This window comes from Globicephala melas, chromosome 4 (assembly GCF_963455315.2).
Source record: "Globicephala melas chromosome 4, mGloMel1.2, whole genome shotgun sequence".
In the NCBI taxonomy this organism is placed as follows: Eukaryota; Metazoa; Chordata; class Mammalia; order Artiodactyla; family Delphinidae; genus Globicephala; species Globicephala melas.
In genome coordinates, this window is record NC_083317.1 from 119253955 (window position 1) to 119273083 (window position 19129).

Sequence of the window (19129 nt, forward strand, 5' to 3'; positions counted from 1 at the left end):
AAAGAGAGACTATCAGCACCTGGCTGAGTGCATTGCAGGACCGACAGAAAGGAATACAAGTTTAAAAATTCTGCCCCAAGAGGGAGCAAGAAATGTGGAGCAGGTGTATCCACAGAAGGTCTGAGAATGCCACAGATTACTAGGAGGGCTGACAGAGGCATTTCTCTCCAGAGTCAGTCAGTAGAGACTAGAGGAGGATACTGTTACTACAAATGGAAAGATAGCAACTCAAGACTTCAAGGAACATGAAAAATCAGGGAAACATGATACCACCAAGGATCACAATAGTCTTCCAGTAACCAACCCCAAAGACATGGATATCTGCGATTCACCCTGCAAAGAATTCAAAATAACTATTTAAGGAAGCCCAATGAGCTACAAGGAAACACAGGAAGACAATTCAATGAAACCAGGAAAACAACATACAAACAAAATAGGAAGTTTAATAAAGAGATAGAAATAAGAATAAGAAAGAACCAAACAGAAGTTCTAGAGCTGAAGAATACAATGAATGAAAGAAAAAAAATTCAATATAAGGAACTGATAGAAGAATGGATCAAGCATAAGAAAGAATCTGTGAATTAGAAGGCAGGACCTTTGAAATTATTCAGTCAGAGGAGAACAAAAAAGAAAAAAAAAAAAGAGTGAAGAAAGTCTACATGATCTATGGGATACCAGCAAAAGAAATAATCTACTAATTATTTGAGTCCCAGAAGCAGAAGAGAGGGAAAAGGGGACAGAAAGCTTATTTTTTTTAAATGACTGAAAACTTCCCAAATGTCAGAAAATATTTGGACATCCAAGTTCATGAAGCTCATAAGTCAAACAAACTTAACTTTAAAATGTCTTCTTCAAGATACATTATAATAAAACTGCCAAAAAGCAAAGACAGAAAAAAAATCTTGAAAATAGCAATGGAAAAAAAGGTTGTAACTCACAATGGAACTCCCATAAGGTTATTAGCAGATTTCTCAGCAGAAACCTCATAGGCCAGGAGACAGTAAATATGATATACTCAAAGTACTGAAAGAAAAAAAAAAAAGAACCTACCAACCAAGACGACTCTATCTGGGAAAGCTGTCTTTCGGAAACAAAAGAGAGAAAAAGAATGCCCCATACAAACAAAGCTGATAAGAGTTCATCACCACTAGACCTGCCTTATGAGAAATCCTGAAAGGAGTTCTTCAGGTTGAAATGAAAGGACACTGATTAATAACATGAAAACATATGAAAATATACAACACACTGACAAAGGTAAGTATACAGTCAAATTCAGAATACTCTAATACTATAATATGGTTGTATATTAACCACTTACTCTAGTATAAGGGTTAAAGGACAAAAGTATTAAAATTAACTATAGCTACAATCATTTGTTAATGAATACACATTATAAAAGAGAGAAATTATGACAGCAAAAACATAAAAGTGGTAGTAAAAGGGTAGAGTTTTTGTATGTGATTGAAGTTAAATTATTATCAGTGCAAAATAGATTGCTATATATATATATATATATATAATGTTTTATGTAAGCTACCTGGTAACCACAAAGCAAAAGCCTACACTAGATACACAAAAGATAGAAAGAGGAAATCAAAGCATGTCACTATGAAAAATTCTTAATTTTCAAAGGAAGAGAGTGAGAAAGAATAAAACAAGGGGACTGTAAAACAGCCAGAATAATGAATAAGATGGCATTAGTAAGTCCCTACTAATTAGTAATTACTCTAAATGTAAACTGATTAAATTATCCAATCAAAAGACACTGAGTGGCTGGATGGGTAAAAAAGACCCAACTAAATCCTAAAATTTTTATGGAGCCACTGAGGACCCTAGATAGCCAAAGCAATCCTGAGAATGAAGAACAAAGCTGGAGGTACCATGCTTCTGCTTTCAAACTGTATTACAAATCTAGAGCAATCAAAACAGCAGGACACTGGCATAAAAGTAGACACATAGGCCAATGGAACAGAATCAAGAGCCCAGAAATAAACCCTCAACCACTATCTGACAAGGGAGTCAAGAATACTCAATGGGGAAAGGAGTCTCTCTTCAATAAACAATGTTGAGAAAACTGGATAATTACATGCAGAAGAATGAAACTGGACCCCTATCTTACACCACTCACAAAAATTAACTCAAAATGGATTAAAGACTTAAAACGTAAGACCTAAAATGCCTAGAAGAAAACATAGGGAGAAGCTCCTTGACATCCTGACAATGACTTTTTTTGGATATGACACTAAAAGCACAAGTAACAAAAGCAAAAATAAATAAATGGACTACATCAAACTAAAAAGCTTCTTCACAGCAAAAGAAACAATCAACAAAATAAAAAGGCAAACTAATGAATAGGAAAAATATTTGCAAATCATATATCCAATAAAGGGTTAATAACCAAAATATATAAAGAACTTGTACCATACTATTTAGTCAATAGTTAAAAAAAAATCCAATTAAAAAATGGGCAGAGGAACTGAAAGATACTTTTCCAAGGATGATATACAAATGGCCAACAGGTACATGAAAAGATACTCAACATCACTAATCATCAGGGAAATGCAAATCAAAACAACATGTCACTTCACATCTATTAGAACAGATTTTATCAAAAGAAAAGAGATAGGGCTTCCCTAATGGCACAGTGGTTAAGAATACACCTGCCAATGCAGGAGACATGGGTTTGAGCCCTGGTCTGGGAAGATCCCACATGCCACAGAACAAGTAAGCCCATGCACCACAACTACTGACCTGCGATGTAGAGCTCGTGAGCCACATCTACTGAGCCTGTATGCCACAACTACTGAAGCCCATGCACCTAGAGCCTGTGCTCCACAACAAGAGAAGCCGCCGCAATGAGAAGCCTGAGCACCACAATGAAGATAGCCACCGCTCGCCTCAACTAGAGAAAGCCTGTGCGCAGCAATGAAGACCCAATGCAGCCAAATATAAACAAATACAATAAATTAATTTAAAAAAAGAAAGAAGAAGAGCGATAACAAGCAAGGATGTGAAGAAAAGGGAATCCTTATGCACTGCTGGTAGCAATGTAAATTGGTATAGCCACCCTTGAAAATAGTATGGAGGTTCTTAAAAATTAAAAACAGAGCTACCATATAATCTAGCAATCCACTTCTGGGTAGGCATCCAAAGTAAATAAAATCAGGATATTGAAGAGAAATCTGTACCCCCATATTCTTGCAGCATTATTCACAGCTGCCAATATAGAAACAACCTAAGCGTCTGCCTACAGATTAATGGATAAAGAAGATATAGTGTGTATGTGTGTGTGTGTGTGTGTGAATATTACTTAGCCATGAGAAAGAAGGGAATCCTGCCATTTCTGACAACATGGATAGCCCTACATGGCATTATGCTAGGTGCAATAAATCAAACAGATAAAGACAAACACTGTATGATATCACTTATATGTGAAATCTTAAAAAGCTGTATTCATAGAAACAGAGTAGAACGGTGGTTGCCAGGGGCTGGGAGATGAGGGACATGAGGGATGTTGGTCAAGGGTCCAAACTTCCAGTTATAAGATGAATAAGTTCTGAGGATCTAATGTACAGTATGGTGACTATAGTTAACAATACTGCATTATATACTTGAAAGTTGCTAGGAGAGTAGGTCTTAAATGTTCTCACCATAAAAAAGAAATGGTAATTATGTGATGTGATGGAGATGTTAACTAACACTACTGTGGTAAACATTTTGCAAAGTATAAGTGTATCAAATCATCACAGTGTACACAGTAAACTTATACAATGTTTTATGTCAATTATATCTCAATAGACTCAGAATAGAAAACTGGCTTCTAATCAAGGAGGCAAATACTGCCCTAAATATCCTGGCCCTAAAAAAGAAAATCAGTATCATTAAGCAAATATGCAAAGAATATATAATTATGCAATAAATATATACTCTGCGTATTCATGCTTTTGTCATTAACAAGTCATATTATTTTGAAAACTATAAAGAAAAAATATTTTCTCTGAAAAGTATTCGTGAATGTTTTGATGCAGCAATCACTGTGTCATTGAAGTCATCTTTAAGAACAATGATTCCATTCTTTCAGAAAAATTAAGAACAAATTCAGGAGTACTATGTGACAAATTCCTGGTTTGCCTAGAGAGGGTTTTATTGGCATTTCTTACTCCATTTCTATGAGTTTCACTTTCTGGTTCTATCATTCTGAAAAGATGGGGTAAAAAAAGCTTGATAGTTCTTATTAAATGTCACGTGCAAATTGTTACTTAAATTTTTCTTAAGTTTAAGGGTTATTTTTCTTCTATTTTTTCATTTCTGTGTAACTTCTCATGATTTTAGAAATTACATATACTTCAACCATAATATAAGCAATGGATACATGTATACATATACATATATATTAAAGTGTTCACACATAATCTCTTCTAGTATATTCAATATGGTAAGAAATATAAAATTATTTTTAGAAAATAAATGGGAAATATTTTGTCATATTGTGGTCACATGAATAATGTATTACATTTTAATTAAGTTATATTTCATAAATCATTAATTTATTTTCTTAGTTCACATCAATATTTAGTGTATTTACTTTCTCAGGGGGTGTTTTGTTTTCTCTTTCATGCTCCACAGGCCTCCATTAAAGCTAAAATATACCACTCTCTCACTTTGTCCCAGCTTACTCTCTCACGAAGTGAGAGAGTGGCATGGACTTATATATACTACCAAATATAAAATAGATAGCTAGTGGGAAGCAGACGCATAGCACAGGGAGATCAGCTCGGTGCTTTGTGACCACCTAGAGGGGTGGAATAGGGAGGGTGGGAGGGAGGGAGACGCAAGAGAGAAGAGAGATGGGGATATATGCATATGTATAGTGGATTCACTTTGTTATAAAGCAGAAATTAACACACCATTGTAAAGCAATTATACTTCAATAAAGATGTTTAAAAATATAATAAAGTATACCAATAGATCACTAAAGAGTCATTTATTAAAGCATCCCTTTGCTTTTAGTATTTGTGACTAGTGTCCTTTAATGTAAAGTGAACAGAAATATTATCCAAGTTATAGTTCTTCATTCAGCGGCTACATAATACAGGCATGAATATTTTAAAGGTATACTAAAATATATGAAATCTATACATGTGATATTTTCATTCTCATGTAACTTTCATTCTGATGTCAGTTTGAAATCATATATTTCTAAATACTACATAAAGTTTCAGAGGTTAGTTTAGACTTACTTCTTTCTCTATTCTGCCAAAAAACAAAAATGGAGGAAAAAAGGCTTAGCATTAATCACTAGTGTTAAATAAACACAACAAGATAAATGAATAGAACCAAATGTGAAGAAAATGGCCAAATTAAAATGTGACATAGTAATTAGAGTCCCTTAAGACCTAGTCATTAATGCATATTTATGGCTACATTTTCATAATTGGCTAACAAAAATTATTTGTCCCCCAAGAACTTGAAAAGAAATAAGATGTTCATCCAAGAATTAAGCTTCAAAAATAATGCATAATAAAACTTCTCAAAAAGGGAGGATGAGTCTCAGGTCAAGTATACATGACTATATAATAATCTAATTGACAGTTTTACTAAAACGTGAGGAAAAATGTGTGAAAGCCAGTTTGGTTAATATGAAAGCAAAGAAGAAAAACAGAATTTATGCCCAACTGAGGCAGGTAGCCTCCAAGATGGTCTCCAATAATTCCTGCCTCCTGGTATTCAAATCCCATATGATCTCTCCCATATTGTAACAGCATTAGTCGGAATGACCAATAAAAAATGGCAAAAATGTCCATAGATGAATGGATAAAGGTGTGGTACATATATACAATGGAATACTACTCAGCCATAGAAAAGAATGAAATAACGCCATTTGCAGCAACATGGATGGACCTAGAGATTATCATAACTAAGTGAAGTAAATTAGACAGAGAAAGACCATATGATATTATTTATATGTGGGATCTAAAATATGACACAAATGAACTTGTCTGCAAAACAGAAACAGACTCACACACATAGAGTACAGACTTGTGGTTGACAAGGGATGGAGGGGAGGGGAGGGATGGATTGGGAGTTTGGGGTTAGCAGATGCAAACTAGTATATTTAGAATGGATAAACAATAAGGCCCAACTGTATAGCAAAGGGAACTGTATTCAATATCCTGTGATAAACCATAATGGAAAAGAAAATGAAAAAGAATGTGTGTGTGTATATATATAACTGAACCACTTTGCTGTACAGGAGAAATTAACACAACATACAGATAAGTAACACAAAATCTAAGCACAACAGCAGAGAGAGAGAGAGACCAGTGGGCACTAAATTTTTATTTTCAGACTCACTAATAAAGGTTTTCCCTTAAATGTATATAAATGGGAAGACTTTCCACCAATAACCTCCAAGACATATTTGACATGAATGACCCCATGTGTTTTACGTGTATCATGCAATCTAGGCTGCCATTAAGCAATTCATCAATATAATTCCTCTTTTCCTGGTTTTAGTATTCACTAAGCAACCCTCTGACTGATTTGACTTTCCAAGAAATCTGACTACAAAGAGAAACTGCACTGATCATGCTGGCATGAGTATGCAGATCACTGGGAAAGGTGCTCTCCCTTCTAGATTAAATTGGCGATCTGATTTTAGACATTGTGTTGAGAGACTAGTTACTATGAATCTGCCACTGACAGTGTGCTTTTGATGGGTTGTGAAACTTGGGATTCTGAGTCTAAAAGAATAGAGACAGATCATCAATGCACAAAACTTAGTCTATTTACAAAAGTAGTATCTTCTTGGGAGGACAGACCATAATCCTTCTGCAGATGACACTTCCCTTAAAACCAACATTTCTTTGTGAGAGTACCACATGGCTTAATAGCAACATGACAAAAGAAATACCCTATCTCTGAAATCAAGTGAGAATTCACATCACAGTCACATTTCATACCATGGAAGTTCCATGAGGACAGGCGTTCTGTCCTGTTCATTCATTGATATATCTTGTGCCAGGTGCAGTAGGTATTCAGTAAATTTTCATCAAATGAACATAAACTTAAATACTACTCAAACACTCTTGTGTGTTTCACTACTCAGTTCCTTCCCTCATTCCTCACAAAAGCCATCGTATATCTTTCTTAATTTCTTCATACATCTAAAAGTGAAACATCTCCTATTAGTAAATGACTTATCTCTTAGTTCACAATTAAAATGTGAATTTTCAAGGGAAGATATCTCTTAACTCCCAGCCACAAAATCTATACCAATTTGTATCAACAATAAGACATACTAACATATCCTAAAGACCATTCCATATTCACACATACATATATACCTAAATTGGTGAATTTTTGACTTGATCCTAATTTTCTAATTGAGTTATAATTAACATACAATATTATATTAGTTTCAGGTGTACAACATAGCGATTCAATATTTTTATGCATAATGAAATGATCACTATAACCAGTTATCATCCATCATCAAAAATGTTGTTACAGTATTATTGACTACACTTCCTATGTGTACATTACATCCCCATGACTTATTTATTTCACAGCTGGAAATTTATACCTTTCAATCCCCTTCACCCCTTTTGTCTGTGCCCCCACCTCCTTCCCCTCTGGCAACTGCCAGTTCTCTGTATCTATGAGTCTGTTTCTGTTTTGTTTTGTTCACTTGTTTTGTCTTTTAGACTCCACTTATAAGTGAACTCAGACAGTATTTGTTTATCCCTGTCTGACTTATTTCACTTAGCATAATACCCTCCAGGTCCATCCATGTAATTTGAAAAGATATATGTTCCCCTACCTGCACCACTATTTACAATAGCCAAGATATGGAAGCAATCTAAGTGTCCATCAACAGAAGAATGGATAAAGAAGATGTGGTATATATATAAAATGGACTATTATTCAGCAATAAAAAAGAATGAAATCTTGCCATTTGCGGCAACATGGATGGAACTAGAGGGTATTAAGCTAAGTGATTTGTTCCTAATTTTAGTGAAAAATCTACAATGTCGCCATTTAGCACAATACTGACTTTGGCTTTGTAGATATAAATGTAAAGGATGTAGATATAAATGTAAATGTATCTCTAGCCCTCCTCTACCAAAAATTTTAATCAAAGAACAGATGCATCACAAATTGTATAACATCATTTCTAAATTTTAGAATAATATTCTGGCTAATAAATTCCTAGGTCAAAGGGTATATATCTTTACATTATGAAATATGTTGTCCTATTATTCTCAGTAATTTTACCACTATTATTTGTTTTCTGTTTTTGTTTTCTGTGTTCTTTTTCTTTTTTTGGTGGTGCCACACAGCTTGCAGGATCTTAGTTCCCCAACCAGGACTGGCAGTGAAAGCGCAGAGTCCTAACCACTGGACTGCCAGGGAATTCCCTTTACCACTACTTTATGGGAGATTCTATATCCACATCTACTAGATATTATAAAATGTTGACTAATTTCTTAGAGAAAATTGGTTTTTGCATGAATCCTTTATTTTGCATATCTTTCAATTAAATGTGAGTTTGGTCACTTTTTTTTGTATGTGTTTAAGCCATTTGAATATTTTTCCAGTACGATGCCTGTTTCTTTTAAGATTTTAAAAAATATTTTTCTATACATCTCTTACTTACTGATATGTGTGAACTCATTTCATAAAATTAATCTTTTTAATTTTAAAAATACTTTGTTATTACTCATTTGACACATTTATATTATATCCCTAGTTTTTTTGATAGTTTTATTACTATTTGATATATATATAACATATATATTAAAGAGTTACAAAATATATGAATAAAATGAACACCCAACTTCATAACTACCTTGCATCTACCCATGAGGTCTATAAAACAATTTGGGGAAAACTGACTACTGAGTTTTCCAATTCATTCAGACTACCTGGTCCTCCATTTCTTTACTCTTAGATTTATTCCCATGTTTGTTGGCATGGATGCTATTGTAAATGTATTGCTTTTTAAAATTCTACATTCTAGTTTGGTTTTTAATCACTTCATTCCCTTGTTAAATTCACTGTCTAAATCTAGTAGTTTATGTTTATATTTTTTTATAATTTTTCTATCTTACACACCATGCTGTGTGTGAATAATAACAGAGTTTTATTTCTTTTACTCTAGGCCTTATATTTTTCTTCTTGCTTCATTGTAATAGTTATGACATCTAGGACAATGACAGATAAACATGGTAAGTGTGGGTGTCCTTGCCTTATTCCCAGTCTCTGAGGGAAACTTTAATATTCACAGCCAGTTAGCATGCTATTTGCTATATTTTGGGTAGATATCTTTAAAATAATTTAAGCTTATTCTTAGCTTACAAATATTTCTATCATAAAAAGGTGTTATATTTTACCAAATGCTATTTCTGCATCTATTGAAAAGATTACCTGATTTTCTCCCTTATTTTGTTATGGTGGGGAATTATACTAATTTAAAAATATTAAACCCAACCTCAAATTTCTTAGAATAACCTCAACTTCTTCTCAAGTATAATATTTGTATACATTGCTTGATGTATTTGATAATAGTTTGCTTTGAATCATCACATCCTTGTTTATGAGAGATATTTTTTAAATTTCTATTCACGCTTTTTTCGTCAAAATTTTGCATAAAACAAGGTAGGGAATTTTCCCTTTTTTTCTATTCTTTTTAATGTTATTTCTATTATAAAAGCTTCATCTGTTCAACAGTAAATCACCTAAACCTGTTATTTTTTAAATGCAGGTGTAAGTATATGCATGTGAAGGATTTAATTGTGGATCCAATATCTTTGATAGGTATAGGCCTATTCTGATTTTCTGTTTCCTCCTGTATTGGTTTTAGTGACTTGTGCTTTTAAAAATTCGCTAGCAAGTATCTGTTCATAATTTCAGCTTTATTATCTTTTTAAATCCTGCAGAAACTGTACTATTGTTTCCTTTTGCACTTCTGATATTCGTAAATTTTATTTTTTCTCTTTCTCTGGACAGAGGTTGATATGTTTTATTAGTGATTTCAAGGATGGTACCTTTGACTTGGCTGATTATATCAATTGTACATTTATTTCCTATTTTACTATTTTTTCTTGTTTTATTCTTTTGTCTATTTTTAGGTTAAATTTATGTTTTTCTGCTAATTTCCCGAGAGACATTCAGAAATTAACTTTCAGTCTTAATTTTTGTCTAATAGATTCACCAACTACATCATTCTGTTTCTGCTTAGATGTAGAAAATAAGAGTACATTACTTCCACACAGTGAGAAAAATCCAGAAAATCTCCAAACCGTAACTTTTTTTTAGCCAGTAAGACAACTGAGGTCAAAAGGCAACCAGGTGAACTGAATTTCAAGGGTTATAAAGGCCTCTGAGGCGATACAAACGCAAACTGTTTTACCTTTTACAAAGCACTGGAGGAAGAGGCGGCCACCATACAGGAGTAAGAAGAAAAGTAACAATTTCACAAATCCAGAGTAGCCGGCATAGTGTCAACTTTAGGATCCATGGGAGCCCCAGACAAAAGCGGAGCCTGAACTCACCTTAATCACTTTTTCCAGCCTCTAAACCCCGTGCTTCTGGGCGCAGAACTGGAGACCTGAGCGAACCCTCCTCTCCAGCCAGCCTGAAACACCGCCCACTTCCGGGAACCTGCTCTCAGCCAGCAAAAGCCTTCAGCTGTGCAGACAGAACGCTCGCCCCTAGGGTTCAAGAAAAGATCTACTCACTCTGATGAAGGGGTGGAAAGGTAACACCCTTGCCCCTGTTTTGGGGAAAGAGAAACGGCTGCTGGGGGGAAGCTGAGAGGTAAAAGCTGCCCGCACTTAAGTGGGAAACAGAAATATCCACCTGCCCACACCGGAGAGCCTTGAACACAGAAACAATAATCCCTCCCACCACCAGTCCCAGGCCAGGGTATACTGCTACCGAGAGAGCAGTAAAGCAGAAGCCCCCAGCCCCTGGAGGTAGGGCAGGAAACCTGATTGAGCAGGGAATCCCGCCCTGCGCTAATACAAAGCACAGTGTGCTGTCACTGGGGGTGGGGGTGGGGGGGAGGCCGCGGAGCTCTCTCCAGCAGGCCTAGAGGGAAATTTAGAGATGAGTGTTTATACTGGGAAAAAAAGAAAGGTTTCAAATCAATGAATTCAGCTTCCTCAAAAAAAAAAAAAAAAAGAAACAAACAGAAAGGAAAGCAAATAAGCCTATTAAGAGAAAGAGAGGAATAATGAAGATACAAGCAGAAATCAATGAAATAGTAAACAGGAGGAAAAAACAGAGAAAACTCTAAGAAATCCAAAATTGGCTCTTTGAAGGGATCAATAAAATTGATAAATCTCTAGTCAGACTAACCAAGAAAAAAAGAGAGAAGACAAAATTACTATCTTCAGGAGTAAAAGCAGGGAGGTTGCTACAAATCCTACAGATAGTAAAGGATAATAGGAGAATATTATACACAGCTGTATGCAAATACATTCAAAGACAATCTAGCAAAGCTCACTCAAGAAGAAATAAACTATATACAAATCTATTTCTCAGGTTCCTTGAACCCATAATTCTATCCATATCTACTTCTAAATTCTAAATTCTTTCAAAGATATATATTTTAAATAAGAGAAATAGACATAAGTAATACAACATGATTCTGGGTAAATAATATAAAGCTCTAATCAAAGGACAACAATTTTATGAAATAAATGCACCATGTCAAAGACAGATATTAAATCCAAGACACATGGGGCTTCGAAATAGGAAATCTTTGAATAACTATAAAACAACACATTCATATTAGAACAGAGTAACTGATTTGCAGTCTTGGGAAAAACAGATAGGAATAAATCATATCAAGAATGTAAGCATTTTCTTTGAGAAGAACACAGTTTACTAGATATATTGCCCAGAAAGTAAAGTTCTCCTTAGGTGGCTGCATTAATGCTCATTTATCCAAACAATTAAAATGAATTTTTATATTATAAACTGTTAATGAAGTAATTTTCAAAACAAAAATTCATTAAGCATACTAGTTTCATGTTGCTATGCTGGAACAAACTGCCACAAATTTAATGGCTTAAAGCAATATAAATATTTTCTGTTACAGTCCTGGAGGCCAGAAGTCTGAAGTCAGCTTTACTGGACCAAAGTTGAGGTGTCGACAAAATTGCATTTCCTTCTGGAGGCTCTAAGGGACAATCCATTTCTTTGTCTTTTTAGCTTCTGGAAGTTGTCTGCATTCCTTGGCTGGTGACTGCTTCCTCACAGCCCTCCAATTTCTTGCTTCCATCATTACATCATCCACTTCCTACCTCTGACCTTCTTGTGCCCTCTTATAAGGACTCATATGATGATACTTATGGCCCATCGAGATTATCTAGGATAGTTATGTATTGAATCGTGCCCCCCCCAAATTCACATGTCGGTTGAGTTCTAAACCCCCATACCTTAGAATATGACTTTATTTAGAAATCAGGCCATTGCATATGTAGTTAATAAAGATGAGATCATTAAGGTAGGCCCTAATGCAATATTATTGATGACATAAAACGGGGAAATCTGGACACAAACACCAGGCACACATGGAGAACACCGTGTGCAGATGAAGGCAATGTTTGGGGTGATGCTTCTTCAAGTCAAGGGACACCTAAGATTGCCAGCAAACTACCAGAAGCTAGGGGAGAGGCATGAAATAGATTCTCCCTCACAGCCCACAGAAGGAACCAACTCTGCCAACACTTTGATCTCCAACTTTTAGACTTCAGGATCTGCCAACATCTTTATCTCCAACTTCCAGACTTCAGAACTATGACACAATGAATTTCTGTGTCTAAGCCACCCGGTTTGTGGTACTTTATTACATCAGCCTCAGCAAACTAATACAATGATAATTTCCCATTTCAAGATGGGAAATTAGCTTAACTTAATCATATTTGCAAAGTCCCTTTGCCATATAAGGTAACATTCATAAATTCCAGGGATTAGGGAATGGGTATTTTTGGAGAGTCATTATTCAGCTTACCACAGCATGTGAATTGACAAACCATTTTAAACATTGGAGGATAGAGGTTAAATAACACGTATTCCCTCCCCTCAAGATTCAGTGTTATTTATAGTCTAAAAAATCCAAGTGTCAAGTGGATTATTTGCTGGGACTTCTATGGACTCTAGCAATGTGCTTGATATTTTATAAAGGAAAATTGAGGAGAATGCAGCTTGAGGGAAGTAAGGTTTCTGTAGCACAAAACTATTCCTAAAACTATTCCCTGACAAAAATACTGGTACTTTGGCTTAATCTATTTTCCAGATTGAATACATTGCATGAACAAATGAGTTTAAGAATAATAAGTAGGATAATGTATTTGATTGCATTCCAGTAATAATAATCACTTATAACTGACTATGTCTCAATAAGTCATTCAGAATTTTGCATAGAAAGTAAAACCACTTATTGTTTTATTATAATGTTGCATGATTATTATATTCCCAGATAGGATAATCTTTGCACATTTTTATATTATATACATAGAGAGCTTGCATACCTTTACAGAAATACCAGGGAAGATCAATTCAAGAAATATAAACCTATCAGTAACTTCACAGTGTGGCAGTTTATTTTTTTCAGATCATATTTAACATACAATATGTTTATTGTATGTTGTGGTTATTATTATTTTCTTCTCTCTCAACTTCCTTTCCCAAAAGTCAGAATCGATAATCCCCAAAATCATTTGCACAAGAAGGCAGAAAATAAAAACCACTGTAGTTATTTCAAGCAGAAAGGCATTTAGTGTAGAGAAGTAGGTAAAATTATTGGAAGGACTGGAGAATCAGAAATCACACTGTCTCCATGGCATTTCAGCAGGCAGGAGGCTGCTGTTCTTACTGCTAAAGACACTCACTCCTGAAACTTCCTTTCATCCACACCAAACTGAACATTAGATGCTGAATGCAAAGGCAGACCATTGCCTTCCTTTCTAAGTATTCATACCTCCACTCTCTTGCTTGCCAACTGCAACAGCAGCAAAAATATACCCTCCACTTTATTTCCACCTTCCGTCTCTCATATAAGGTTAAATCATGACCAGAATCTAATCTGCATGTAGTCGTCTAACTTCAAGGGAGGGACTTTTTACCCTTTCCACCTAGAATGAAGTTGAGATATAACCTATAGGAAGTATCAAATTCTTCCAGCCATTGAAGCAGAGAGATAGAAAATGTATAAAAACTGAGAAGAGAAAGAACAGAACCTGAGGCTTTAATGAGAAGAGACCAGCCATTCCCAGATTAACAGGGAACAGACCTCTTATACAGCAAGAATTAATACTTACAGCTTTTGCATGAAATTATAAATACTATGTTCATCAAATCTAGAAATACCTTAAAGGAAATAGTCACAATTTTAGTCTATTGCACTCTAAAAAGTTCACAAAATTAGTGTAAATGATCCAGTCCCAAGACACACTGCATCCACCATAAACTAGTATGGAATGAGGAAAAGCTTAAAGTATCCCTCATCTATGAAAATCGTAAGGTGTCAAAAGAGAAAATGCACCTGTTAGTCACGTGAAATGCCAATGTAATTGGCAATAATCTTGTACCTTCTATCTTAGGAGGTACAAGTTTTTTTAAAGGCACATAAATTACCATTCAAACTGGGAATTTAAAAAGAAATGTTCATGCATTAGAAAAGCTCAACTCTATCTGGCTTTATATATGAGTTGATTTGGGAATTCAATTAAACTACCAGAATCTGATTTGTCTTGGTTTCTTGGTTCATTCCTCGGCTGAGCTGGCTTCATATCCAGGCTCATGCGGCTCATTTCATATCCATGAAATGGCTTTTGTTAATTCCAAACTCATGCGTTCCCCACATCTTATAGATTCCTGTCCATCCAAATATTAGGCTGAGTCTCTCTTCCAACAGTTTCATGAAAACTTCAATGTCTTTTTTGGGTGAGTGGGGGTCACTTGCTCATCTCCGAATCAATTATTAGGTGAGGGAAATTTGATGTTCTGATTAGCTAGGTCTAAACCACATGCTTGTGCCTATGGGTAGAAAAGAAGTTAAGTTCACCCAAAACACAAAAGCTGGTATGGAGAAGGGGTGGTTCCTCAGAAAAAAAATACTAGATACTATTAGCAAATGAAGAGGAAATGTATTAGATAGACAAAAACATTTGAGTTGACTACAGCTCCAAGCCCGCAATTGGCCCTTGCCGCCTTCCACTGATTATGGAGGGATATATACAAAGGACATGCCAGATAAAAGCTACATTTCACTACACATGGACTTTGGCCTCATGTCCTACGTGGAGTACTAGTGAGGTAGATAGGCAATCGATATGTGGAGAGGACTCCTTTCACTCAGGTTGGTTGTAGATCTTGGGCCTCATGCAAGATGCTGTGACCCTTGGCCCTTCTCCCAAAGGCTCACACACTAATAGCACCATGTTGATGGCTATAAAGGACAAGGGTAGACAAACCTCTGGAAGAGCACATCACTGAGAGGGATAAAAGATATATGCCTAAAGACAGGTTTATTTCTACTTCGCTCATCAGAGCTGCATCCCTAAAAACAGTTTCATTTTTTCCCTGACCTGTGTGAACACTGAGTGTTTCTTCAAAGGTACAGTACGAGATGGACTCAGACAGAACCTGGAGATCTGACAAGAGGCCCATCAGCAGATGGAATGGGGCACAGATTTCCCCAAGTAAACTTTTAGCTAAGAAGTGATTCTTGTTCCTCAGTGAGGAAGAAACATGAATTCAGATCAGAACTTCTCACATTTTTAAATTCAGGTCTCCTTTGAATAAAAATAAAACCTCATTCTCTTAATGTTATCTGGATTTTTCACAAATCAGTACCAAAATCAATGCAAAGATAATTTTCAAAAGTAACAAGGCACATCTTTAATTTTGAATATGGACATTTAAACTGGCTGGTTTGCTTGACAGAAGTGTACCAGATCTATAAACTCTGAATAATGGATCACAGCCTTACCTTAATTGCCTTTGAAACCAAGCCTATTGTGCTACCAATTTGTAAGTGATCTCGATGTAAATGGCATGTTAATAAACCTAGCTGGTTAATTTGAATATGCTCTTTAAATCTAAGCTTGTACTCAAGGTTGTCTTAGTGTCCCTTCCCTGAGGGAGTGGGAGGAAATGGGCAAGAGCGAGCTTCTGCCCCATCTGAGGACCACAGCCTCATATTATTTGTTACTATATTATTATTAGCCTTGTACTATTATTGTTAAAGATAATGCACATATCATTATCTTTATTTTTTTAGCAAATGATATACATTTATTTTGTGTTGTGTTTGGAGCTAATTATTCTCAAATATAGTGTATTGTTTAATAAGCAAATGATTCAGCCAGGATGCTTCCATATATCTGTAGCAGGTGGAGGTGGCTGGTGTCTTTTCTAATTGGTCGGTGCCTGGAGTGGTTAGTACCTGTACCAAATTGCTGTTAAATATTTTTGAAATTCTCTTGGCCCCAGATATTTAAGCTGATCAATGAAGCTTAAAATGAAGAATAGAAATAATTCATCAAAGTTCACAGAGGAATTTTGAAAATGGTGAAAGTGACATTTTAAAACCGTGTGGCTAGATGAACTATTGAATCTGTAGTGCTGGGGCAAGTGATTAGTCTTTTTTAAAAAATAAAACAGAGGAACTACGTATTGCTTATGGCTTACTAAAATCCAGATGAATAAATGCTTCTAATTTAAAAATCTGAAACCATAAAAGAACCAGAGGAAAGGATGATAAATCGTATTCATAATCTTAAGGATAGATAAGGCTGTTCTAAGTTTATCACAGACTACAGAAGCTATAAAAGAAAATATCAACAAGTTTGACTACCTAAAATTTCTACATAAAGAAAATAAAATGCTACATCCAAAGAGAGAAGAAAATTTATTGAATGTTTGAACTAATATTCAAATAAAAACATTTGCTAATCAAAATTGAATAAAATTATAAATACAAATAACCTGGTGTAAAAAATATAAAAAGGAAATGGAGAAACTAAAATTAACAATAATTATATTAGAAAATTATTAGTAATTTACAACACCAGATTTCAAATAATTATTCTTCTTTTGTCATGACAAGATTAAACAGAGACTGTATTGGAAAATGTGTGGATGAGTAGATATTTTTTAAAACTTTTGGAAAGTGTTTAATTAATCATTTTGGAGGGCAATTTGGACATATTTATCAAAATTTTAAATGCATATCATCTTTGACCCAGCTTTTTCTACTTTTAAAAATTTCTGGGAGATATACTCAAATAGGCATGTGTGCACACATGCACGCACGCGCATGCACACACACACAATTGTTATTTGTGGAAGGGAACGTGAAAGAAACCTAAGTGTCAATGAACTGGGTACTAGTTAAATAAGTCACAATAAATCAATGTAATATCTTATTCGGTTGCCAAGAGAAAGAACAAAGTAATCTTATATGTATTTTCAAAAAAGGTAATCAAAATAATTTAGGTGGAAATAAGACAAAAGCACAAATGATTAATATCACATGATCCATTTTAGTAGAAATAGGTTTATATATAGATATTGTTAACAGTAGTTACCTGTAAGAGATTCAATTTTTTTTTTACTTTATTCATGACCTTATTTTATGACTTATATTGTTTATAAAAATTGAGTGTAACTTCAACTTTAAAAATTCTTTAAATCATTTAATAAAGAATGTAAGTTTTGGCAACACACTGGCCTTTATTCAAATCCTATTTCCCACACAGATTAACTATGAAATCTTGGACAAGTTACTTATATTTAAGCTTCAGGTTTTTCATCTATAAATCTATGCACTGCTTCTTTGGAGTTTGGGGGAGAATGAAATGTGATAATGTACTTAAAGTCCTGATCTCAGTGCCCGTAACAGAAAGTATTCAAAAAATGATCGCTGTTATTATAGTATTATCATCAATTCTATGATGCTGTTATAAAATCTAAGGGTAACAATGTTATTTCAAGTTTGTTATAAGTAAATACATGAACAGAGGAACCCAAATTATAATTGCCATTAATATTTTGAGAAAATAAACAGCACTAGTACCATTTATTGGATACTTTCTCAACTAAGCTTATTCATTTCTAATGGGTTTTTCTCCATATTCTTAACAGATTTAAGGCAGACTTTATAAAATCATTAAATTTTTTAATAATTGGCCATTACCTGGGGAACTGAAATTATACAGGCAGTTAAACTGAAGAATCCTGACTGCAAAAGTTTGCATTCCCATCTACACTGAAATTGTCTAAATTTGCTATAGAGAAATATAAATCACTAATAATGGTCAACTTTGTTTTATTTTTGGATGAACTGATACAGCTAGCTATATCAATAGCTATACTGGCACGCAAAGCAACAAATCAAGATTCCCTCTCAGCATCTATATCTAAGATACTGCTGCTCCATGAGAAAATTATTGAAGATAATTTCTATGAAAAGAAAATTTATGTGCAATTATGTGCTTCTTGTTCAGAAAACTGATCAATCTCTAAACGCAAATATACCCTAATCAGGATTTCTGAGAAATTAAAATCCTCAAATCTTTCTCATTTGGAACTTTAAAATTTAAGAAAGGTTTGGCAAAATAAACAAGTTTTGGCAAAATAAACACTGTTTCTCTGATGAAAAAAATGTTTTTATTTCCATCCATGTCCCATTATGCTGTTAAAATACCTATGAATTTCAAGTGCAATATAATTGGCTTTATAATAAACAATCTGCAAAGTGCTGTGGAACAGTTAAGAATACAGAGATATTATGTCCCATCGCTACTATGAATAAAACCACCCAGACACCAATTAACATCTCATTGCTATGATTACTTGTTACTGTTCTTGTTGCACCAATCAAACTTACATCTTTTTTGGTTCATATTTTGATTTCAAAAAGTTATGCTAAGAAAAGATTAAATTTATCATAAATGCAAATAAATGTGAAAATACAAACCTAATTATGTTTATAACCACCAAGAATAATATGAAAAGGAAAATTAAACTGCTTTGCTTCAAGGAAAATCTTTTAGGAAACATTTGTTGAATAAACATGAAAGAAACTTTTAAAATGTTTTCTTACACAGTT

The 19129-nt window shown here is 34.4% G+C and overlaps 1 long non-coding RNA gene across 3 annotated transcripts in view; it reads right to left on the reverse strand.

Moving 5' to 3' along the window:
• The window catches only part of LOC132597272 (uncharacterized), a 399384-nt gene extending 388697 nt beyond the window's left edge, over window positions 1–10687 (reverse strand). Inside the window, exon 1 of one of the 3 annotated variants that reach the window (XR_009563798.1) lies at window positions 10557–10687. This is a non-coding gene — a long non-coding RNA (uncharacterized lncRNA). The other 2 variants (XR_009563797.1, XR_009563799.1) reach the window with 2 other exon arrangements.
• Window positions 10688–19129: the final 8442 nt, after the last annotated feature.